Here is a 25,633-nt window from a genome sequence, read left to right on the forward strand (position 1 = left end):
TCCTACTCCCATCAGGAGTAGGACTCCCCCCTTGGGCGCGCCATGAGAGGGTCGGCCCTCCCCCTCTTCCACTCCTTTATATACGGGGGAGGGGGCACCCCATAGACACACAAGTTGATTGTTTAGCCGTGTGCGGTGCCCCCCTCCATAGATTTCCACCTCAGTCATATCGTTGCAGTGCTTAGGCGAAGCCCTGCGCCGGTAGCTTCATCATCACCGTCACCACGCCGTCGTGCTGACGAAACTCTCCCTCGACCTCAGCTGGATCTAGAGTTCATGAGACTTCACCGAGCTGAACGTGTGCAGATCACGTAGGTGCCTTATCTTCGGTGCTAGGATCGGTCGGATCGTGAAGACGTATGACTACATCAATCGTGTTGTCATAACGCTTCCGCTTACGGTCTACGAGGGTACGTGGACAACACTCTCCCCTCTCGTTGCTATGCATCACCTAGATGGATCTTGCATGTGCGTAGGAATTTTTTTGATATTACTGCGTTCCCTAACACAAGATGCATCTTACATTTACAAGGATATGTGATTGTATCGTTCTTAACTTTCTGTAAAATGCTTATTCAACATTAGCGTGAACAATTCATAAATATTGCCGAAGTACATTCGGTACACAGACACAAGGGACAAGAACTTTGCTAGTTTAACCACATTGGAAAAAAATCACACAACACAACCATTTCACATTAAACACTGCTCTGTCCATTCAGAACATCCTTGCTATTGCACACAGGTTCCTCTCCGTAGACCAGTTCTGCAGGATGCCACAAAACTACACTACACTATATGCAACTGACCTATGTACAACCGTGGCTCTCTAAGTGTCTATTCGAACCCATGCCTGTGGTGCCACACGCCCGTGACCCTAGAGACTTCACACCTGTGCATCCACAACAAAGCCTCTCTAACCAAGTATTTGGACCAATGCCTCTGCTGCCATACTTCCGTGCCTCTAGAAACTTGACAGCAGCAAGAGGATTCATACCCGTACCTCCACACAACTGTGCCTGTACTGACTTCACTTCCGTGCCTCCATTTGCTCAATCCACGTGCCTCACATAAAACCCACATTAACTCTACATGCTCCGCACGCGTAATCGCTCGTGCAACTTTGGTGCTGCACACATGTTCCTCTCAGTACAACCCTATGCTGTCGGATGCACCAACCTATACATGTGCCTCCTCCCTATAGAGGCTTCACTCACATGTCTCTCGTGCCCACACACCTGTGCCTCACGTAACACGCGTCGTGACTCTACAAGCTATTTCACGCGTGATCGTCCGTGCCTCGTTGCTGCTGCACAGACGTTCCTGTCTCTACAACCCATGTCAGAGGAAACAACATACGTGCCTCTAATGTATGTATAACTATGCCTCCCATTAACTAACATCGGTCTAAAAAACATCTTTAAAACAGATGCACAGCCATGCCTCTTCTACAAATGAAGAACATCAATGAACAGTTAGGTTCATATCGTTTCATATATCTAAATAACATTACACTATAGCATGGAATTTTAAACAAAATTCATTATGTTCAAAGGCTATAACTAACATCACTGCGGCAGAAGATTGAAGATAACAACAAGCCTCCCATCACGCACTTTGAAAGTTATGAGCACCAAGCTGTTTACTTCAATAGACGATGCCCGAAGAAAATCACTGAACCCTTCCTCTTTGAACACCAATCTATTACCCAAGCCAATGAAGTAGGAGAAAGAGTGCTCACATATATATCATCATCATCACAAGTTTCCAAAGTAACTTCAAGAGTTAAAACTCCAATCCTAGGAATTGACACGGACTCCTTCAAACTCCTCGCAACAATACCAGTAATAACATGACAAAAACATCAAGCTATTAGAAATGGAACAAAAATTAAAAACTATAAAATAGGGAAATACTAATAAATAAATAAACAGAAACAAAGAAAAACAGTGGAAAATAAATCTGACCATATGATGACCATTAACATTCATGGAATCAATCCTGTGAACAAAAGGACAACAGGGTATGTACTCATCATCAAAGAGTTGACACGTCGTGAAATACATCTGCTGATAATTAAGAAAAAGACCATGGATGTAATAACAACTCCCAACAAGTTCCTTCTTGGAGTCGCTCAAACCATCAAGAGCTACAAAATATAATTACACAAGTTCAAGGGAACAGAAAAATCATCATGTAAAATAAAACAAGCTAAAAACTTCCTTAAAAATAAACCTTACCAACAGAAGGTAAAGGAGACAACATAACTCCACCCCGATAAAAGTCAACACCAATCAACATTCCATAGCGTCCAAGCCTAATGGTCATTCTATCACGATCACGAAGACCATAATCAATGACCAAATCTTCCCAGAAAGGACTATGGAATTTGCTCCTCACCCGACCATGACTAAAGGGAACACAATACAAATAACCCTCACTAGAGTGAAGAGCAAGATCAGTATGTCTGTCACCCCTCCTTATGGCTAAAGCTTTACACTCCTCGATGTAACGAGCAAGATGAGCTCTAACATTGCACGGAACATACTGCAAAACCAATGATCACAATCAAAAAAAGAAGACCTAGAATAATTTCCATTCAAAACGGCAACAGCAGAACCAAAAGAAATAAGTATGTGTGCCAAAAAATGAGCAAATATAAAATGTTATTCTTACAACACGAGTCGAACAACGTCGATCCAGAACCACAGTGAACACGTCTACAGAAGAATCAACAGACAGACACGGGCCACCCACCATACCGCAAAAAGGACAAGCCATACCTGCAAAGAACACAATGATTATCAAGAACTAATTCCACAAACCGATTGGAAACTTGACATCTGATAGTATTGAAAGCCCCCACCCGTAACTACCCCATAAATCTCCATATCCCGGAAATATAATGGGAACAAAAAGAGAAACAAAAGGAAACAGGGAACCCACGAATGCAACCGGTAGGAAATGACGATCTCGCGGACGGGGAAGCGCGGTCGACGCTAAAAAAAGGAGCCGTAAGCAGGCGACAAGCACGGCGGGCACGACGGGGGCCGCCGTAAGCAGGCGACAAGAGCGGTGGCCGCGACGGGCGGCGACGACGGCAACGAAAGAACAGCCGCGGCGACGGTTTGACCACACCAGACAGAAACAGATCTCAAAACAGATCAAAAGTGTATTACAAAACATTAAAAGTACAAGGACTAAAGTGAAAAAGGGAAAAACTAGAAATGAAAACCAGAAACCGGAAATCACGGGAGAGGTCGTCAGCGCGCCAAGTGTCGCGCGCGGAGCGCCCCAGAAAAGTCTCACGAGCGCTCCGCGCGTGACACTTGACGCACGGGGAGCGCTCCCCGACTAATCGTTGCGGGGAGCGCTCCACAACTAGTGATTTCGCCCTATATGCATCTATATTTTTCATTTTTCCCCCTTGGACAAAAAAACTCAAAGGAGGCCTAGCTAGGTCCATGAACTGCGCGGCCCACGCGGAACGTACATAGAAAATACCAGCTAGGCCCATGAACTGCATGTGGCCCACGCGGAACGTACATACAAAATTCTGTGATGAACGCTTTTTATTGCAGGTTTATACTAAAACAGTCAAGGATTTGTTCGTAAAATATCATGACGGGCCAAGAATACCTATTTTCCCTTTAATAGTATTTAATAAGTAATAGTATGTATAGATACACAGTTAACATTTTAAAAATAAATTGTTAAAAAATTCAAATATATGTGTTTGAAGTCTAGTCTTTTCATACATGTTGTACAATCTTCTGTATATCTTAGGAACATTTTTGTACACATGTTTAATTTTTTTTAAATACATGAGTGACTCTTTCAAATAAATGTTTTTGAACTTTTTTTAATCTGCATTAAACATTTTTTTCAATATGTGTCAACTCCAACCACCAGGCCATCACCCCGCCGGTGTACGGGTGCTTTATTTTCTCTTTTAGTTTGTTCTTCAGTTCAGTTTATTCTTTATCATTTTTCTTTTTCTTTTTTTCTCATCCTTTTCCAGGTTTTTTAAAAATGCGTGAACCTTTTAAAATAGATGAAATTATTTCAAATTGGTTAACTTTTTCCGAAATCAATCAACTTCTTTAGCATTTTTGGTGAACTTTTTTTAGAAATCGATGAACTATATTTTTAATCTGATGAACTATTTTCAATTCGATGAACTCTTTTTCAGATCCAATGAACTCTTTTTCAAATCCGATGAACTTTAAAAAATGATGAACCTTTTTCCAAATATTTAATAAATCTATGAACTTATTTATGAACATATTCAAAATTCTAAAAAAACAGAGGCCGGTCTTTTTCCTGAACCAGCAACGCAGCACAACCGAAAAAAAAATAGCCAGCGAGGCGAGCGAAAGTGAACGAAGGGATCGATTGTTTTAATGGGCTACGGCCCGCTGCTGGTCGCTGTAGGCGCCACTTCTCCCCGGCGCCACTTCGGCTCCATGCTGGGCCGCTGTTCTCGATCTACTGGGCCGGGCTGAGCCTGAGAGAAAGTATATAACACGCACTCGCCGTCCGAACCGTATCCAAACACCGTATCTAGAAAACCCTTGCTGTTACCTTTGCCTTCCCCTTCCCCTCCTAAAAAGGAGGACGGGCGGCGAGATGGCGACGGCAGGGAATTCGAAGGCACCGAGTGGCGAGAATCCGTCCTTAGGCGGGGAGCTCTATCAGGCTGCAATCTCTCTGCATAAGAGTATCAGCCGGATCGGGGCCAAGGGGGACATGATGTTCGAGATTGGTCGTCTTGACGCCGCGCATCGCGTAACTCTGTTTGAGTTGAGATCGGAGATGTTCGAGCTGTCGGAAAAGATCAGGCGCGTGATGCCCGACGCCTTTCGTATTGAAGCTAAAGGTGAGATGGACACTGGTGGGAGGTCGTCGAAGGGAAGTAATGCTGCGGATCTCGAGGAACTTCGTCATGCGGCATCACTGATGCGGACAACCGAAGAAGCAGAAAGAAAGGAGCTGCTCGATCTGTTAGCAAAGGAGACCAAGGGGTTGTTCGCTGGCAAGGCAGGCAATCTACCCGAATCGATTGGGGAGATCCTGCTGAAATTCAGAAGTTTTGTCGGTGACATCAATTCAGTATTTGAAGCCGAACAGACCCGCAAGGAGGCAGCGGCAGTGCTAACCTTGGGCTTCAGGCTACAGTTCTTCTCCAAGGAGATCCATGAATTGTGGCAACAGATGTGCAAATTGCAGAGCTTGTTCTCGCCAGAGAACAAAGATGTCATGAGAACAATGATCGTTTTGAAGAATGAGTACCTGCCCCGTATCTGCAAGTTGCAGTGGATTGCTAAACGTATCAGCATGCTGCAGCAGGTGGACCTGGATTTTGATTCCAAGGTGAAATTGATGATGATACAGTTGAAATCTGAATCTTTCTTATCAGCTATGGAGGAGGTGGAGAGGGAACACATATGCAAATCTTCCATGGAGGAGGAGGAGAGGAGGTTTGCTGCCTACCGTATGAACTGGGACCGTATATGGGGGCACCACAAGAACTTCGAAAACCAGAGTGAGTAAACACGCATCGAGCTAGTTATCTGATCATTGTTAGGTTTCTTGCTCACCTGCTGCGTGTTCTTATTAAATGTATCATATAAGTAATCTGGCCTCTACAGCATGATAGGTCTCTAACTCAATACTTAACTGCTGCTTTATTCTTCTTGATGAATGGATCATATAAGTACTCTGCCACTATAGTTACTTAATGATAGGTCTTTGACTCATGCTTAACTTGCATCCAGCGCTTTTGAGCCCCATGCTCTATACACATTGCACACCGCGCCGCATCCCAATTGAAGCTGTAGCCGGGAGTACCTTGCAGATCTATTCCATTAAAATCTCGCAACAAAAAATCTCACATTGCCAGTGGAGGTGTATGGAGTGGTAGCAGCCCGAGATACTGCGGACCGTCATCGCAACCCTATATTCCTTCACAGAAGTAACTACTGCCAAAAACTGGAAGAAAATGTATGTGTGGTATTTTCTTATTATTCTTTGTTTGTTTCCTGCATTCATGTTGTTGATTAGTTAATAGCAATGATGATGCTCGCAGGATTCCTTTTTGTGCCTGGATGGCCCGGTTCGTGCGATTGTGTCCATGGGCACTGTGTACTTTGAAATTCAACTAAAAGTAAAGGGTGCATCAGAATCTGAAGATAAAGCATTGATCAGTACTTATTTCTTCTACAATGGTGACAGTTCCGGCGGGCATGTGGCTAAGAACGACTTCTGCACAGTGGAGTTTTGCTGGGAGCAACTTCGGCAGTCAGTGCAGGCTACTATCCTGAGTGTGCTTGTTACATCTGTAGATGGAAAATTGCCTTTTCCGCATGGTGGCAGAGTTGTTTGCTCTTCACAACCTCAGGATGGTAATGAAGATATTGCTGGGCTCTCATCCAGGCAAGTTGTGTTGGTTGATTCAGAAGGTGGAAGAATGCCAATTGCTGAACATGGCTATCTTGAGCTGTCAAGAGAAGTAGTTTCTGTGGAATTGAATGGAAAGTTAAAAGTCCTTATAGAGGCCTATTCGACAACACAATCTGCTGAGAGTGCTCAAGTCATCTTAATCACACCAAAAAAATCCAACATAACTAAAGTTGCATGTAGCCTATATGCTGGTGGCCCTAAGGTGGAGATTACTGTTGCTTGGTCCCTCATTCCGTCGAAGATGCTTAGTTGATGAATGATGATGGGAGGCTGGACTTGTTGAAAAGATGGTGATATGTGAAAGTTATGGTCATACGGCTGCCTTTCCTGTAGTTATGGTCGGACTATGTGAACATTTTTAACTGTATTGTCAAGCTATGTGAAAGTTATGTGAACCTGTATTAAGTGGGATGTATTAAGCTATGTTATGCTTGACAATCGATCATGTTACTTTCTGAACAATTGTTTATCAATCAAAATCAGATTGGTATCTCCTGTGAGCTACAGCTACGGTCTGATCATGTTACATCTGTATTGTCCCTGCTTGCGACCAAATATTTCAGTAGATTAGATTGTTTAGAACAGCTATAGTAAGAGATCAATCAAGGCATTTAGTAGAACTATGCAAATCTTGCCCGCAAAAAAAAAAACTATGCAAATCTGATCTACAATGTAGTACTCCCTCCGTCCGGAAAAGGACGGCGCAGCGTGAATTTTGCAAATAAATAAATAAATAAAACTGTCTTTTCCCGACATAACCTGCAGTACCGTCCCCTTTCCCCCTCCCTGACCATGCCATGCAACTCCCGCGCGCACTTCCCTCCTCTTTTCCGCCGCGCCTCAGCTCCCTTGAGAAGCTCAAGGAACGACTTTTTCCCTTCCTTGAGTCCCTCGTCGTCGCCATGGCGTGCTCATCCTTCTTTCTCCATGGCGAGTTCCTGCCTGCTGCCTCCTTCCTTTCTGCCATCGAGCAGGCCATGGTGAGCTTGCTCGTCAATGTTGGACCTTGTTGAGTGTCGACCCCGCGCCGGGGCCGTCCCAACTGACCTTGGTGGGTGCACTGCAGTTCAGGGTTAAGAAAACTTCACTGCACTTGCCAACAGTTCAGGGTTCAGAAAACTTCAGACGTAGCCCGAATCAGGAAATTTGACAAACACAAATCTGAAATGATTCTGGAGGCACTTTCTTCTTTCTTCTTTCTAATGGTTATTCCTGTAGCAATTTGCTCTATATTTACTAAAAATAAACTTGATCTACTAAAAATAAACTTGGCCATTGTTTACTGAAAATAAACTTGATCTTCAGAGTACTGTGTTTCAATTACAGAGCAAGCAAGGTACACATTTCTTCAGTTTAGCATATTCAGTTAACACTAGGTCAATATTCAGGACTATTCAGTAACATGAGTACTCCAAAAACTGATTGCTTTTCATGAAACACTCACTTTCTTGAAACAGAGGAAACTGCTTTTCATCAGTAAACATATGCTGCTAATGGAAACTTTCAGTAGCTTGTTGACTATGGCTCTAACTGTCATCTCAAAAGAAAGGTACACTTGGCTATGGCTCTAACTGAATTTTCAAAAGAATGATGGTAATTTCTGATTCTATACATGACAGGCAAAACTAATTCTCAGGTTATAATATCTTCATTAGCAGGATGACAAGAAATTTGGTACTCCATTCTCAGTAACAGTTCTACTGAATGTACAATGATCATCACAGGCAGCAACATTTCTACAACAGCAGTTATACTGAATTTACAACGATCATCATCATGACTGGCAGCATGACATATTGTTCTGAAAATTTCTGTAACCTAGACAACTGTATATACAATCTGGACCCAAGTACTACTGAATTCAATTTTTCATGCACCCAAATAACTTTCAGCATGCACCCAAGTTTCAAAAATAATGTTGGCATTTACATAGGGACCATTACAATCTGAAAAATCATGCATGCAAAATCTAACCATTTATAACTGAAGCCAAGTTTCAGAAATAAGCACTACTAATTTGTTGGTTTAAAATCTGTTAGAAAAGTCACAGGTGCTTGAATATTACAGCTTATACTCATATGGTGCAGCTAGAAACCACTACATGTTTATCTTGTTTGTTGTTACTCCTGAAACTGAAACTGGAAACTGTGACTGAAGCTAGAAACCACTACATGTTTATCTTGTTTGTTGTTACTGAGACTGGAAACCGAAACTACTCCAGAGATGCAATTTGACTTGTTTCCAACTATTCTGCACTATGACTTGTTTATTGTTTACTGAAACTACTACACTGCAATTGACGCTGATGGAGTACTTCATTGACACTGCAACTGATACTGCAATTGACACAGGTTCAGAGTAGTGGACCTGCAGCCAACAGCAGCAGCAGAGGCAATCAGCAGTCGCCAACAGCAGCAGCTGCAGCAGCAGGTCCGCGTGGTCGTCTCGCCGCCGGGGAAGATCCGCCTGGTCGAGGTGGTCGCCTTGGAGGAGCAGCCGCAGCTGGGCGGCGGGGCAGCTCGCCTCCGTTCGGGCGGCGCAGTTTCGCAGCGGCGGAGCAACCGCAGGTGGGCCTTGGTCGCCCGCTGTTTTGCCAATCTCAGTTCAAATCGCAATGTACGCCGGCCGAATCCTTCCTCCACCCCTCTCCTTTGCTGTGTTTTTATTTCCTCCACGCTCTGTTTCCGCCGCCCTGCACCTGCACTCCTGCACGCTCTCTCATGTCGCCCGGTCACTCCTGCTGCTGGTGCCGCTTGCTCCCCTTCGCCAGTGCGCGGAAGCCGCAACCCCTGCCTGCCTGCCTGCCTGCTCGCTCGCTCGCCGTCGATGGGGCTGCGTGCCTATCGTCGCCGGACCTCTCCTCTCGCACAACCCAACCACCACGGCACCTCTCCCGCGACCACCCCGGCGCGCTCCCTCACCCGTTCTTCTTTCTCCCCTCGTTCTGCCTCTCGTCCCGCGATGAACGCATCCAGGAAGGGTTTCCCCCGCGGGCACCTTACCGGCCGGACACTGCCGTTCGCTGTCAAAGTCTAACCAGCTGCAACCGCCGGCCTTGACCACGCCGCCTCCCCGTCACAGTGTCGCCTCCCCTGGTCGGCTGCAGCGGCATCCCGTCACAACGCCGCCTCCCCTGACCAGCCGCACCCTACCAAGACCGCACCGCCGTCCAGTTCCAGTTGTGTCCCAGCCGCCGGCCTTCCCCGAGCAGCCGCATCCACCTGCGGTGGTTTCCTCCTACCCACAATTTTTTTTTCTCTGTTCGTGTGCTGCTCTCTGACGATGCTGTGCGGTTGCTGTTGATTCTTCTTTAAGAAGTGAGTTGTTTCCCTAAAAAATATGTCTCCAGCAGATGAAGTCGTTTGTAGCTAAGATTTTTAGAAGAACCGAGCTACAATAGGCAACCACAAACCACAGGGAAGGATGTTTCAAGAAAATAAACTGATTGTAGCCGCCCAAGCCCAACTGAGATTTGTTATTTTCTTTTTCCAAATTCCTGGGGAATAGCACGATTGTAAACTTCAGAGATACAGTTACATACTAAATTATGAGCTGTTTCTCACATAGCTAATACGCCGCAGATTTAGTGAATTTAGACAGTTCAATGCAACAGTCTAAAATTATTGACTTCATACCTATTCTTAAATTTTTGATCTTGGCTTCCTTTTGAGGAAAATATTTTAGCAGCGTCTTATTTCTCACAGAGCTCTCTTCTGGATGTGCTGCATTCTACTCCGACACACAGGCACTCAACTTGTTGCATAGCTCAAAGTTTGGTTTCTTCACGGTACGTGCTAGAAAGGTACTAGTAGTGAACTAAAACATCTTATATTAGTTAGGGAAGTAGATTCTTGCTACGGGCCTCTTCAGATATCATGGCAAAGCGACCGAACAGACCTCACACGCAACAAACAAGGGAGCCAATGTGCACTCGAACAACCTCACATACTCAAATTCTTTTCCCTCTCTATCGAAACTCACTTGCGCTTGGCATAGTAGAAGCCAAAAGGGAAATGCATGAAACCAACGGCAGGCAAATAAAACAGAGAAAAATATATACTTATCATCTCTCAACTTTTAGCAAAGTCTAGGTTGGGTCCGTCAACTTCAAAACCGGACAACTTGTATTCTTGAAACGGACAAGTTTTGTCCCTTGGTCCAACCAAAGCTGTTTTTGCGCTGACTCGGGACTGGTTCTAGTTCATGTAGCAATCTATTTCTTCCATTTGATTTATCTCTAATCTAGGCATTCTATCAAGCATTTGGCGTGCAAGGTCTGGAGCTGCTGCGATGGTGAGCTCTTGGAGGAACAGGACCAGGAGCGAGTCGATGCTGCCGTCCATGGCCACGTTGACCAGTGACGCCATCACCGCCGTACCAGATTCATCGCCGGAGGACTTCATGGGGAAGACCCGGAGCAGGCACATTCGAGGAGCGGCGGCGGTCAAACGCGTCCTCGCGACGCTCGTACTGAAGCCAGAGGACGAGGCGACGCAGCGGTGCAGGTCGCCGGCCGGCGTCGAAGCGCGTTGAAACCCGCACCATGCTCGCCGCAAAACACGGACGGTGCAGTGCGCGTCTGGGGCTCTAGGCTGAGCATGCTCAATCAACAAGTTCCTCTGCCTGCGCGCGCTCCTGGAGCGGGGGACAATGCCTTAGTGGTGTAGGCTAAACTAGCTAAGACACGAAACACTTCCTCCTGCCGCACATCATCCGCGTCTTCCAGGGCAGGCGCATCTGAACCCGGACACGGAGCACTGCAAACTTCGGCATCCCCGACGCAGAGCGCCGATGCGCAAAGCCACTGTGCACTACAAGAAATATGTCAACTTGTGACCACCACTATTGGTCACTGAAAGGTCACAAATTTCCATTTACGACCTTTTTGTGACCAAAAACAGAAGGTCAAAAGCTGGCAGTCGTAAACTGACTATAGCGACCTTTAACAAAAGGTCGTTGATCCTATGACCTTCTGTTTTGGTCGCTAGCTCTCTCCCCAGACCATGTCGGATCCGACGTGGCAATCTGACGTGGCAAAATTGCGACGAATTGAAAAGGTCACTGACAAGATTCAGCCCGGTCCGATTCAGTGTTTTACATGGGCCGAGCCCATTAATTCAGCCTTTTTATATTTTTTTTCCTATTAATTTTAGTCAGCCACATGGGCCAGGCCCAACACTTCAGCCTTTTTATCTTTTTTTCTGCCAAATTATGTTTAACCAAATGAGTCCAGCCCAATGTTTTTCAGGCTTTTTCTTTCCTGGGCCATGGCCTTTCCACATTCATTTATTTTCGTTTCATTTTTTCTACCCAAAATATTTGTCCAATATAATTTGATCCTTGGCCACTTTAAGGTCTAACTCCAGCTCATTTAACGAACATTTTCAAACCAGATTGAATAACAATATGAATCACCACCAATTAGCTGAATATTACAGAAATATCTCAAAACTCACATTCTACAAATTTCCATCACATCCGTATTTTATACAGATCCAAGCAACCTACAACATTACGTATTCAAGCATTCAGCTGCTGAAATACTCTAGAACAGGAAAGAATAAATAGAACTATCTAGTGCTTCACAACAAGAAAACATGTAGTTTCTTCCAGTACTGCTTCTTCCTTAGCAATGATAGGCTGATGCAAAACATCTGGGCATTCAAAAGAGAACAAAAAGTATGTCACTGATATAAGAAATATTGCACGAATACTTTTAAAATAAAAACTGAAGACACATGAGTATTTTATCATTCTACTTATTATTATTTTAGCAAGATCATTCTACTTATCTGGAATATGCCTGTTAATCAAAATTGGGAATTGAATTGGCACATATGACAAACTTAGAATCAAACAAGCATGTTGCCATCTACTCAGGTTTACTAATGTGTGTGTCACATGATACATGCATCAAGCATAAGGACATCAAGCATAAGGCCCATATCTGTTCAGCAAGACGAGTACATACCTTACTTTGTGTCGATGCGATGGATGGGGCTGCACTTGAGCATATGGTCCGCATCATCGTTGACGCTGGACGTCGCATGTACTTGTCCATTTAGAAGTATGCCATGAAAAATGTTACACATGCAGGTATTAGCATAAAGTAGAGCTTCTATAGTACATGCAAGCTTTAGATATGAAGGACCAAGCAAACTGTTCTGGAAATATCAAAAGTTACAGAAAAGCATGTATTGGCCAATTAGCACGAACATGGGTAAATCACATAACTAAGTACAATTCAAAATCCTAGCTGCCACAAAATTTCTTTAGCCAACAGAATTTATATAGAAGATCTTTTTGCAATAAGATTATCTTATGTACTTATGAATGACACCCAAGTAACTTGAGATGGAAACAAGTACATCTACGAATCTAACATGTATAGTGGCACCAGCAAAAGAGCAAGACACAGAAGAATTTTAGCTTTACACAATGTTTACAAGAACAGGACCATGATACAGGATTTAGCTTGTCCTCAACACTGTTAACAAGGTACTGAAAGTAGCTATGTGCATCAGCCTCACCAAGTAGCTCTTATCATGAATTGGTTGCTTTTACAAACTATACTATATTTCTGGACAGCAAACTAAATAGACGGCTTCTCTCAAACCGTACATCCAAACGAAGCAAATAAGTACTCTACGGAAACCTTATAACATGCTTTACAACTCATATGTAGAGGCCAACTTGAAATTATGAGCATAACGAACTCGTTTTTCAGTTAGAAGCTCGCTGCCCAAAACTGTCAGGTGGTGCAGTTTTTTAACTGAACCAAATTCAGTTTACATAGAGGTAAGGAACTACTTCAAAAACAGATGTAAGTAAGGAACTACTTCATAAACAGAGGTGCTAACTATGTTTACACAGAAAAACTCTACTATATTTCTGGACAGAAAACTAAAATAGATGGCTGCTCTCAAACCATACATCCAAACGAAGCAAATAAGTACTCTACGGGAACTTTAGAACATGCTTTACAACTCATATGTACAGGCCAACTTGAAATTATGAGCATAACAAACTCGTTTTTCAGTTAGAAGCTCGCTGCCCAAAACTGTCAAATAAGCAGTTTTTTTAACTTAACCAAATTCAGTTTACACAGAGGTAAGTAAGGAACTACTTCAAAAACAGAGGTAAGTAAGGAACTACTTCAAAAACAGAGGTAAGTAAGGAACTACTTCAAAAACAGAGGTGCTAACTATGTTTACACAGAAAAACGAGTACGGTGTCTATTTGCCAAACTTGCAGCAGCTAAGAATTCATTCCCCACAGAGAAAATGAACTGACTGAGACTATGATATGATTGTCGGCAGCCGACGTTTACGGTATCCTATTAACACATCATAAAGAAAAGAGAGCATGTCCCGTCGTCATTAGATTAAATTTCTACTAGTACACAGTGCTAGAATCATACGACCTAATCCACACGACCTAAACAAATCTCAATCGAACCAAATCCTGCAACAGAACCAATCATGGCGGGGCTCACAGCATCAAAACAGAAAACACTAGAATCCCTGCCATCAGGGCGCCGGAGCTGCAGAATTAACCTATATGTACCCATGGCCATCTCTACGGCGCGTTTGCTGACGGCCGTCTCGAAGCGTTCAATCTTGTCCACAAGAAACGCATGCCTGAAGCATACTGCCAGGTAATGCTTGTGTGGCCTCGAGCTCGGAGGAAACCCTTCTCAGATACTTCCTTGTTAACTTCACTGACTGGATTTTGATCTGGAGAATCAAGACACTAGACTTGTCAAGCAATGATGTTATTGTTCAGAGAAAACAGTGGTGACTGCCACTTCCAGATTATTAACAGGCACAGGCCCATGCTTCATTTACACGGCCTATTTATTCAGCTAATTTACATATCAGTTGTGTACTGTCTACAAAAATAAACATTTTGGTACCCCAAAGTTGCAGATCATGTATGATTGCCTAGGTTAAGAGCAGAATTCCAATGGAGACAATGCAATGTAGCAGGTACGTAAAGGGCATTTTTCAGGAAGTTTATGAATGAGAATATTAGCCTAGTAGCAGCAGCTTTGACAAATGAACAGATATTGGGTACACTTGCACATAAGCCAGGATCAACTCAAAATATTCTATCCTACTGAAAATCCATCTGCTACATAAAGAACTATCTACTATCTAGGAAAAATAGTTAGCATGGCCACAGACTGAGAACATTCAATACTCACGGAAGGAAGAAGAACTATAGGTCCCAGGACTGGGTACCTTTGCTTTGCTTGAGGGCCGGCCATGAAGGGGTCTCCTCTTGCTCTTGGTGTTGATGGAGCGCGCCTTGCCGAGTCCCATCTCCTCCTTGACGAACAGGTCAGGTCCTGCGACGAACCCGTCCATCAGAGAAGCGGGCGCCGGCTGAGTAAGAGGAGCGGCCAGATCGGTCAGATCTGAGCCGTCTCGCTGTGGCCAAACACGAGAAGAAGCGTCTTAGCACATCATTCTTACAGCCTCGCTCAAAGGGGTTCCTTGTCAGAAAAAAATCGATCAACGGTGGCTCAGCACAGCCTATGATTCCGCGAGAGAGAAGAGGAAATTTTCATTTGGGAAAGATGAGGGGTGCTTACTATCAGTAGGTGTCGAGGCTGTCATCACGGAGGGAGGCGACGCCGTTGCTGGGCTTGCAGGAGCAAACGCTCCAGGCTGCCGTCTTGGCCATCTCCCGCATGTCGCCATCTCCCGCTGGCGGGGAGGGCACGGCGCTAGGGTAGGGGGGGAGGGACGAGGTCGGCGTTGGTGTCTCGGTGAGGAGGACGACGAGGTCGGCGATGGGTGGGAGAGGACGGGGAGGAGGTGGATCGGGAGGGGCCGGGGACGGGGAGGAGGAGGTGGCGGCGAGGGCGGATCTGGAAGGGGAGAGGAGGAGAAGAGAGTGAGGGAAAGAAAGGAGGCAGGGGGGTGGATGTAAAATTACAACAGGGCAGAGCTAGGGTTTCGGGGATGTTGTGGAAGGGCTGATGACTGCCGTTGGATCCATGATCATCCGACGGTGTTCGATGCATGATCCGCGTGATGCGTCCACGGACCAATCAGAATACAGTACGACGTTATGACCATCTAAATTGGTCAAAAAATTCATTTTCTATTTTTCGAGTGCGTAAATTGAGTTTTTTTAAATGACCTACCATATATTTGTTGCAAAATGGGACCAGATCATTTTTATAATATATTAGGCCATATTTAATGTTCAATTGACAAAATGATTGGTTGTCAAAAGTTTTCATTTTCTTTGGACGAAAAAACCATTTTTCATTTTCCGAGTGCCCGAAAGGAGGTTTTTTGTGAAGGAACTACCAAATAATTGTTGCAAAATTGGACCAAATCAATTTTATAAAATATTAGGACATATTTAATGCACAATTGACAAAATGGTTAGGTGTAAAAAGTTTTGATCCACCTCTCGTGAAAAAGACAAATTTCCGCCGATTCAGCTGGAAGCGGGTCAAATTTGAACTGCAGCTGCCTCATAGTTCGCTATTTATTTTTTACAAAAATCATTTCTAGGTACATAAGTATCTATTTAATCAGAGAAACACCAAAAGTTTTCCAAGATTCAACCACTAGCTAGGAACGGTCAAGCCCGCCGTTTTGACCGCATTTTGAAACGGGCATAAAAAATTCAAAAAAAATCAAAAAATTGGGAAACCTTCACATTGTGTCATTATATGTGGCCAAGTTCCCAAGAAAAATAACAAACTTGTAATACGGCAATTATTTTAAAAAAGTGTTCTCATAAATGAGCTATCATCTCTAAGGATTCATGGCTTTCAAGCCAAATGATCAATCTTATGGCCACATTCGTGGCATAGTTTGTTCAAATGATCTCATATTGTGCACAAGGGTGCATATTGGAATGGAAAACAATGTTGCCTAAGGAAGTTTTCATTTTCTTTGGACGAAAAAACCATTTTTCATTTTTCCGAGTGCCCGAAAGGAGGTTTTTTGTGAAGGAACTACCAAATAATTGTTGCAAAATTGGACCAAATCAATTTTCTAAAATACTAGGACATATTTAATGCACAATTGACAAAATGGTTGGGTGTAAAAAGTTTTGATCCACCTCTCGTGAAAAAGACAAATTTCCGCCGATTCAGTTGGAAGCGGGTCAAATTTGAACTGCAGCTGCATCATAGTTCGCTATTTATTTTTTACAAAAATCATTTCTAGGTACATAAGTATCTATTTAATCAGAGAAACACCAAAAGTTTTCCAAGATTCAACCACTAGCTAGGAACGGTCAAGCCCGCCGTTTTGACCGCATTTTGAAACGGGCATAAAAATTCAAAAAAAATCAAAAAATTGGGAAACCTTCACATTGTGTCATTATATGTGGCCAAGTTCCCAAGAAAAATAACAAACTTGTAATACGGCAATTATTTTTAAAAAGTGTTCTCAGAAATGAGCTATCATCTCTGAAGATTCATGGCTTTCAAGCCAAATGATCAATCTTATGGCCACATTCGTGGCATAGTTTGTTCAAATGATCTCATATTGTGCACAAGGGTGCATATTGGAATGGCAAACAGTGTTGCCTAAGGAAGTTTTCATTTTCTTTGGACGAAAAAACCATTTTTCATTTTCCGAGTGCCCGAAAGGAGGTTTTTTTGTGAAGGAACTACCAAATAATTGTTGCAAAATTGGACCAAATCAATTTTTTAAAATACTAGGACATATTTAATGCACAATTGAAAAAATGGTTGGGTGTAAAAAGTTTTGATCCACCTCTCATGAAAAAGACAAATTTCCACCGATTCAGCTGGAAGCGGGTCAAATTTGAACTGCAGCTGCCTCATAGTTTGCTATTTATTTTTTCCAAAAATCATTTCTAGGTACATAAGTATCTTTTTAATCAGAGAAACACCAACAAAAATCCAAGATTCAACCACTAGCTAGGAACGGTCATTCCCGCCGTTTTGACCGCATTTTGAAACGGGCATAAAAAATTCAAAAAAATCAAAAAATTGGGAAACCTTCGCATTGTGTCATCATATGTGGCCAAGTTCCTAAGAAAAATAACAAACTTGTAATACGGAAATTATTATAAAAAAGTGTTCTCAGAAACGAGCTATCATGTATGGAGATCAATGGCTTTCAAGCCAAATGATCAATCTTATGGCCACATTCATGGCATAGTTTGTTCAAATGATCTCATATTGTGCACAAGAGTGCATATTGGAATGACAAACAATGTTGTCTAAGGAAGTTTTCATTTTCGTTGGACGAAAAAACCATTTTCCATTTTTTGAGTGCCCGAAAGGAGGTTTTTTTGTGAAGGAACTACCAAATAATTGTTGCAAAATTGGACCAAATCATTTTTATAAAATACTAGGCCATATTTAATGCACAATTGACAAAATTTTTGGGTGTAAAAAATTTTGATCCACCTCTCATGAAAAAGACAAATTTCCGCCGATTCAGTTGGAAGCGGGTCAAATTTGAACTGCAGTTGCCTCATAGTTTGCTATTTATTTTTTCCAAAAATCATTTTTAGTTACATAAGGACCTATTTAATCATAAATACATGGTTTGGTGGCGATACGTCGAGGTTTGGGCGGTGGCCGAGGGCCCCAACTCTAGAGCGCGTAAACTCGCATGCCCGTCGCGTGGTCACCGCGTGACCGTAATGTTGCCATGTGTTCTGGGCGGCCTAGGCATGTCTAGTGGGTTGGGCACTCCCCAGGTTGGTGCTAGAAAGAAAATTACAACATAAGATTCTCACGAGGAGACCGATCGATGCTCAAACATGAATTAGCAGCCAAGTGTTTGATCAATGGGAAATGCACATGGCCAATGGGCGTGAGTTTTGGATGACGATGATCATCTACTAAGAAGAATGTCTTCACAAATTTTTAGCTCAAAAGGAGGATCCTAGGTGGTACTTGCTTTGCAAAGTACCACGCTGGACAAAAATATGAATGTTGAAGTTGGGCTCAAAATAATGAATGGAGTGAGCTGAAATTTTGTGGAGGATGGTTATTTGGACATAGGAAAGCATTGTAGAAAATTGATACCATTTGGACATGCCAAAGTAGTACTTCCTTCACAATGCTCTTCTATGGACAGAAACTTGGGAAAACTAGTGAGAGAGATTGGATGAATGAAATGAGCTCAAAATTGGTGTAGGTAAGTTACTTAGGTATGGTCATGCTCTGGTAAATTTTCAGATCATTTGGGTAAGCCTAGCTAGTACTTACTTCACAAAGCTTCTCTCGAGGTAGAAACTTTGGAAATTTCCCGAGAAAGATTTACTAGGAAAATTGAGCTGAATATTAGCATGTGGCAATGATTTGTGTATGGAAGAGTGCCCGAAAAGTTTGAGGGTAATAGGAGGGGTATATATAACACTTGCTTTGCAACGTGCTAATTTGGCCATAAAATATAAATTGAACCTGGGCTCACATAGATGATTTGACTGAGCTGCAATTTGGAGGAGGGTGATAATTTGGGCATAGGAAGGAACTGTATAAATTTCATGTCATTTAGAGATATAAAAAAGGTACTTCCTTCACAATGCTTCTAGGTGGACAAAAACTTTGGAAATTTGCCGAGGAAGATTTGGTAGGCAAATGGAGCTGAATTTTGTCATGCGGTAATTATTTGGATAGGAAAGAGTGCCCAAAAATTCAGAGGGCAATCAAGAATATATAAATAGCACTTCCTTCATAAAGGTGTTGTTGTGAACAGAATAGGAAAATGAATATTGTTGAATTAGTTTTGAACTAGGCAAGGAAGGATTTTTACATATTTGATGAAGATATGCCCCAAAGAATTTATGAGATTTTTTTGGGAATTTTAGGAATGATAGAAATATAGGTTGCTTCACAACCTAGGGCAAAAACTGCCACATGGGCATGACACATAGGCAAAACTGATGAGATGGCGCCTAGTCATCACAATCCACCACAATCTACAAGGCTATGACCATCTATATTGGTCATTAACAACTAGAAATAAGGCAGCGGACTAGCACTGTTTGCTTTGTGACCATTTCGTGTAAGGAAATTACGACCTTTCTGACCAAAATGGTCGCAATGGTTTAGGGTTTGGAGCCCCCTGAACAGCTTTTGACCAATTGGTCTAAAATGGTCATAAATTTATGACCAATTCTTTGAGGGTCACTGACAGAAGGTTATAAGTTGACATATTTCTTGTAGTGGCGGCCAAGGGGATGACACGGCTAAACGCTGCACTATTGCCAGGTTGCCGCAGCGAGCACTCTGTCAGTGAGGACAGTGGACAGCAGCAGCTTAGATGACGTCGAGCTGCTCCCCCGATGAGCCCGGCGGCCCGTCCACTTCGCAAGACTTGAACGCAAAGGGCAAGCCGTGCACTGAGCCAAGCGAGGGCGGAGAGTCCGACGCGGGCACCAGCACGCCCGACGCAAGCCGCGCGAGTTTCTGCCGGTGGTGGACTAGTGGTGATGAACGTCGTGTGGCGGGGACGGGAGAAATAGATGCCATACGGACAAGAACCAATCAAAACCGTGCGGAGTCAACGCAAAAACAGCTTTGGTTGGATTGAGGATGCAAATTATCCATCTTTGAAGTTGAGGGATCACTGGTTAAGAGTTAGGACCGAAAAGTATAGTTTTTTTAATAAAATACTCCCTTCGTTTCAATGTTTTTATATTATGGGACGGAGGGGAGTACTTAAATGATTTAGGATTGCAATGACCAACTTATATATATATAGAACAGAAGGAAGTTGAAGTATCTTTGCCTCTCTGGGAATTGATAGAAATAAAGAATGTAGTGCCACAATAATTCACTCAAAGACAAGTACCAACACTCAACAGTGTCAACATTGGAAGCAGTATTTACATACTCCCCAGAAGTATTTCCGGACGGAGAGGGAGTTTGTAAATAAGGTTTTGGACTCAGAGCAAAACATAACTATTGGGCTATGTAATTCCCGAAAGCTGAACAAATTATAATTTAAGAGTCTGGATCAGAAGGTGGGCTGACGTGGCGTGTAGCAGCCTCTAAGATGGAGGGGAACTTTTGCTTCCTGGATACATATGTACCCTATATGGGAAAAAAATTGCAATTCAACAAAAAGTCAAAAAGTTCTGAAAATATTTTTGAGATAAACTTGACCTTTCATTGTACTAGTGAGAAAAGTTCCACAAAAAGAAAATCCCTCTTTGACTTCTTTTCAAAAAAGACAAATATTCGGTCAAAATAGTATGAATAGTGACCTATAATAGCAAATAAATTTTGTCTTTTTCGCTGTGAAGTCAACGTAGGTTTTTTTGTGAAAATTTATATACTAGTGCGCAAGTAAGTCAAGTTTAATCTAAAAATACTTTTGAAGTACTTTGACTTTTTGTTTAATTATTTAAAAAAATATCCCATATAGGGTGTATATACATGCGGGAGCCAAAGGGTATTTCCCCCTCTAAGACCTTCTTCAATGCAAAGGTGCTTAGATGAGATGTTAAGTGCATTAAATAGCTTAACTCAACTCTCCAATGCATAGGTGCTTAACTTGTTGTTGCTAAGCTCACTTTATTTTTAATGATTTAGCACCTAAACTCTTTTATCCATTGGTCAAACTCCCTTCATTTAAATGGTTTGTCTAGGTTCATGTGCTTGGCATTGATTCTTTCTGGAATCACCAAAGTGCTCTCTCTCTCTCTCTTCTCCTTAATTACTGCGCCATGTCATTTTTTTGCTTATCTGGCATGCTTAGCACCTGTCCACCTGGAGCACTAGGAAGGGCCTAAGGAGCATGGAGAAAGTTCAGGAGGAGCAGTTGGACATGGAGTTGGGTATGCAACTTCTTTATTGGTCTTGGTTGCCTTTTTATCCTTAGGTCTTCATATTCATATTGGAGAACAAAGTTGTCATGCAATCAACAAAATGCTAGGATTATATTTTATAAAGACTAGCAAATTTCGGTATGATGAAACAGAGAAAGTATCAAGTGTTACTGGCCATTAGGTGCTACCGTGATATGGACTCCTGGGCCGTTGGATCTCAGATTAGATGGTTCCCGAGAGCTCTTAAATATTTTATGAAAATGTCATCCTAGAGCCTGAAAATTGTGCGCAGGTACAATAGCTTCTCAGATGTCGTTGAATCAGAGATCCAACGGCTCCCGGATGCCCGTATCACGGTAGCACCTGATATTTTCCTGGATGAAACATTGTGAATTGTATCCAAAAGATTTATACAGCGAAGTCTTCACAAGAGAAGGCAGCCACATTTGAAGTCTTTATAATAGATACATTCGCTTTCATCGGTTCACTAGCATAGATGAAGGTTTAGGGTTGTTATCGACAATGTAGTTCTGGTGTAACATTGCCTCGTCACAACCTTTTAACAAATAATTTAAGAGGCTTTGGTGCATCACCACCGGTTTCGGTTGGTCTGATGGCCAGTCTCATTGTTTGTCAGCCAAAAGGTTAAGATGACCTTGTGGTGCTCAACACCGACAAATTTGCATGGGCCTTTGAGATTGTGTTGGCTATGGTATCAAAGAGCCAAATAAAGGTATGGGAAACCCATGCGATGAGGACTTAAATTTCTTCTATGCCTCCAGCACCATCACCATGCGTAATGGGGAGAAGATCCCCCATGGCTCCTCGGTCGCAAGCCTATTGAGATTGCACCCCTCATCTTTGAGGTATCCTCAAGGAAAAGTTGGAAGTTGCGGGAGGCGCTAAAGGAAAACGCTTGGATTTTCAAGATCAAACCCTCTATCGTGGTCTCCGTTGAACACATTCGACAATTTTACACCCTATGGATGCTTGTGCATGATTTCCAACTAGATGAGCGAACCCAGGATGACATCATTTGGAAGCACACGTCCAATGGACACTACTCGACAACCTCTACTTACAAGGCATGGTTCTTGGGCATGATTCTCTCCCACATGAAGCAAATGTTTTGCAAAGCTTAGGCGCCACCAAGGGTCAAGTTTGTTGCTTGGTTGGCGATTCAAGATAGAATACGGACCGCGGGATAGGTTGGCCAAGCATGGGTGGCCAAATTATGGGTTGTTTCCCCTTTGCAAGCAAGAACAAGAGTCCAAGACACATCTCTTCTTCAAGTGTCATCACACACTTATGCTATGGAACTTGGTCATCGAGAAGCTTCACCTAGAGCATATGGATACTTCATTTTGGCATTTGGAAGAGACCGTTGAGGATTGGTGGGCTAATAGGACCGGCACGAACACTCGCAATAGGAAGGCAATGGCATCCCTCACCAGGTTGGTCATTTGGACCATTTAAAATGAAAGAAATGCTCGAGTCGCCACAAAAGCAACCCGCCGCCAATCTTGCTCAACATCATCATGAACAACACAAAGCTTTGGATCAACTCGGGAGGCAAGAAGCTAGCAACGATTATATTGTGAGAGTAATCATTCATGTGTTGTTTGAGGGTCATTTGTAAAACTCTGTTCTCTCCATAATTAATAGACGGGGCAAATCTTATGCCTTCATTTTGAAAAGAAAAAAATATTCGTGATCAATGTTAACGTTTTTCTCTTGATTGGAAAACCAGTTTCTTGCACAAAGGAACCTGAGATCCTTTTTACGAGATCTTTTAACAAAGTAAGCTGTGTCTGGAAACCGAAGTTTTTACAGTTTTCAGCTTGGTTTCCTGACCTTTTATCTTGTACTAGATGAAACTGCAGCCTTTGAAGAAGAAAAGTAGTGCACCCGCAAAAAAAAAGAGTGGTATACATTTTTTTTTCTTTAGCACAAAGAACAAAACAGAGGATCTACATGCTTCATCAATGTTTGACTGCACAATAACAGAAGCAGATCATGAAATCTAGTGGATCTTCCAACAGGAAGTAGCCCTTATGCAAAAACAATGATGTCAAGGGCTCGGACTGTTCCTTTGAATTGCGTGATCTATTAACAGGAACATAATAGCAACTGAACATACAAGAATGTATATGTGCACCCCCTGCCTTTGGCTACCATACAGAAGCTCATAAAGACCTTAGCAAGAGATCAAAGTCTGATAGCATGACGTGACCATTATCACGTACTCGATATTCTCTGGCTTATTACGGTATATGACTCCCTGCATGTGAAGATATTCAAGCGCAAGGAGAACTTCTGCAACATAAAACATGCAAACCAATGATTTTGCAAGTACAGAACAGATGGCGACACACAAAAGCAAAAGAGAAATATCAAAACGTAGAAAAATATATAAAGACTACTGAGTACTCATCCGGAGAGAGGCACACTAAAAGATATGAAGTATGTACAATCACAGATGAAGTGATAATATATCGGTCTTGTTAGAACTAGGGCTGCAAGAAAAGCTCGAAGCTCGTGAGCCGCTCGAGATCGACTCGTTTTTTGACTCAACTCGAGATCGACTCTAAAAGAAACGAGCTGAGTTTGTACACTTTGTGTAGATCGACCGAGAAACGAGCCGATTTTGAGCCAATGTTGGCTCGCTCAATTTTAGCTCGATAGCTCAACAGAATATCATTATGTTAAATGATCATGCTATATATTAAACGGAAATAAGATAATTTGTTACCATATATGCCGTCCATAATTTTTCTCCATTTTATTTACCAACGAATATGGAAACTTAATTAACTGGAGAGAAGATTTAGGCCTAATTATGGCACGTGGTCAACTATGTGTTAAATATCCTATATTTTTGGCAAATGTTCCCAGTATATTCGCCTTTTTTTTTGTTTTTCATTCATAGTTTTATAATTTTTACCATCTCATTTAGCTCGAAACTAGCTCGAGATCGACTCGAGATCGTTACAAGCTGAGCACGAGTCATGCTCTACAGCTCGATCATGAGCTTCACTTAATTTGAGCTCGCTCGAATTTTCATATGAGTTGAGCTGAGCCAACTCCAACTCGCTCGAGCTCGACTCGTTTGCAGCCCTAGTTAGAACGGCTAGCTACGCTAAGAATAAGAGATGTAGCACATGAGTAGATAACATGTCGCGTAGGGATCTAACGCATGATATGATCCATAGAAACCGAGAAAAAAAAATTCAAAGTCGGCCACGTAAGATCGACAAAAACAACAAACTAGAAAAAGGTACAAGTACATTTCTTTTAAGGTTATTCAGGTACGCATATGAAAACTAAAACTGCTTTTATTGCCTCATTGCACATATGGAACACTTGATAATGATTCCACACAGATCCAAGTTTATTACCTATTTATGCAGCAGAACAGCAACATGTGTTTACAAGTTTATAAGTTTAGCATGCATAGTAGCAAGGTAGAAATTTGGAACATCAAGGACTACTTTTGGAAACCTGGCCAACATAAGGCAGTGAACTGACAGCGCAGTTCACCTTGTAATCACTAGACAAGTTTAGATTAGCAAATTGATTGATTGGAGTAGTAGATGGCTTTGGAAAGCTTCTACCAGGCTGTCTATGACGAAGAACGTGCAAATTACCACCTGGACAATACTCCCTGCTCTCTGAAGCTTTACAGGTGCCTGCTGGGCAAAGTGTGGTTCCGGCCGCTGTTGACCCAATCCAGGGAAACAAGCTGACTGTGCTTCAAGTTCTAAAGGTATTTTTTGCATGCATTCAGTGTCTGTTTGTTTTTTACAAAAAATCATTTATCATCTCATCCTCTCTATACTGGACAATTGTTCTTTTATAGAAAAAAATCTGTATGTAATCCTAAACCAGTATCCTTTGCTTTCTCAAGGTTTTGGCTTTACACTGACCTGGTTTGTAGATAAGCTAATTACCCTGCTATATGTTGCATAATCTTCCTGCAATTGTTATGACCTTCTATCCTGCTAGCACTGCAGCTCTACTAATTAACACATTAGCACTGGTAGGATGCAGATAGTGTGATGCAGCAGCTGCTCTGGGGACATACCATGAATCCATGGAAGTTCTCCAATGTGATCCAGTGAAGCCGGCCAAGGGACGGAGAGCTGTTCATGGCACCCACATCACAAGAAAACGAAGTTACTGAGTAACTGTTAGTGCACCACGGCATACTACAAATTAACAGATTTGTTCCTCGGACTTGCTGAATCTGCACCTTGTATAAAGTTTGAATTAAAGCATGTTGAACAGATGAGCTTTCATATACCTTGACAAATGATCATGTACAATAGTGAGAAGAAAAAATAACATCTATGGAGAGAATACTCACTCTAGGAATAATTTA

At 42.5% G+C, this 25,633-nt stretch overlaps 1 pseudogene; it reads left to right on the forward strand.

The window, feature by feature from the left end:
• Positions 1-4,571: 4,571 nt before the first annotated feature.
• Positions 4,572-6,955, forward strand: LOC123186305 (uncharacterized; annotated as a pseudogene).
• Positions 6,956-25,633: the final 18,678 nt, after the last annotated feature.

This window comes from Triticum aestivum, chromosome 2A (genome assembly GCF_018294505.1).
Source record: "Triticum aestivum cultivar Chinese Spring chromosome 2A, IWGSC CS RefSeq v2.1, whole genome shotgun sequence".
NCBI lineage: Eukaryota > Viridiplantae > Streptophyta > Magnoliopsida > Poales > Poaceae > Triticum > Triticum aestivum.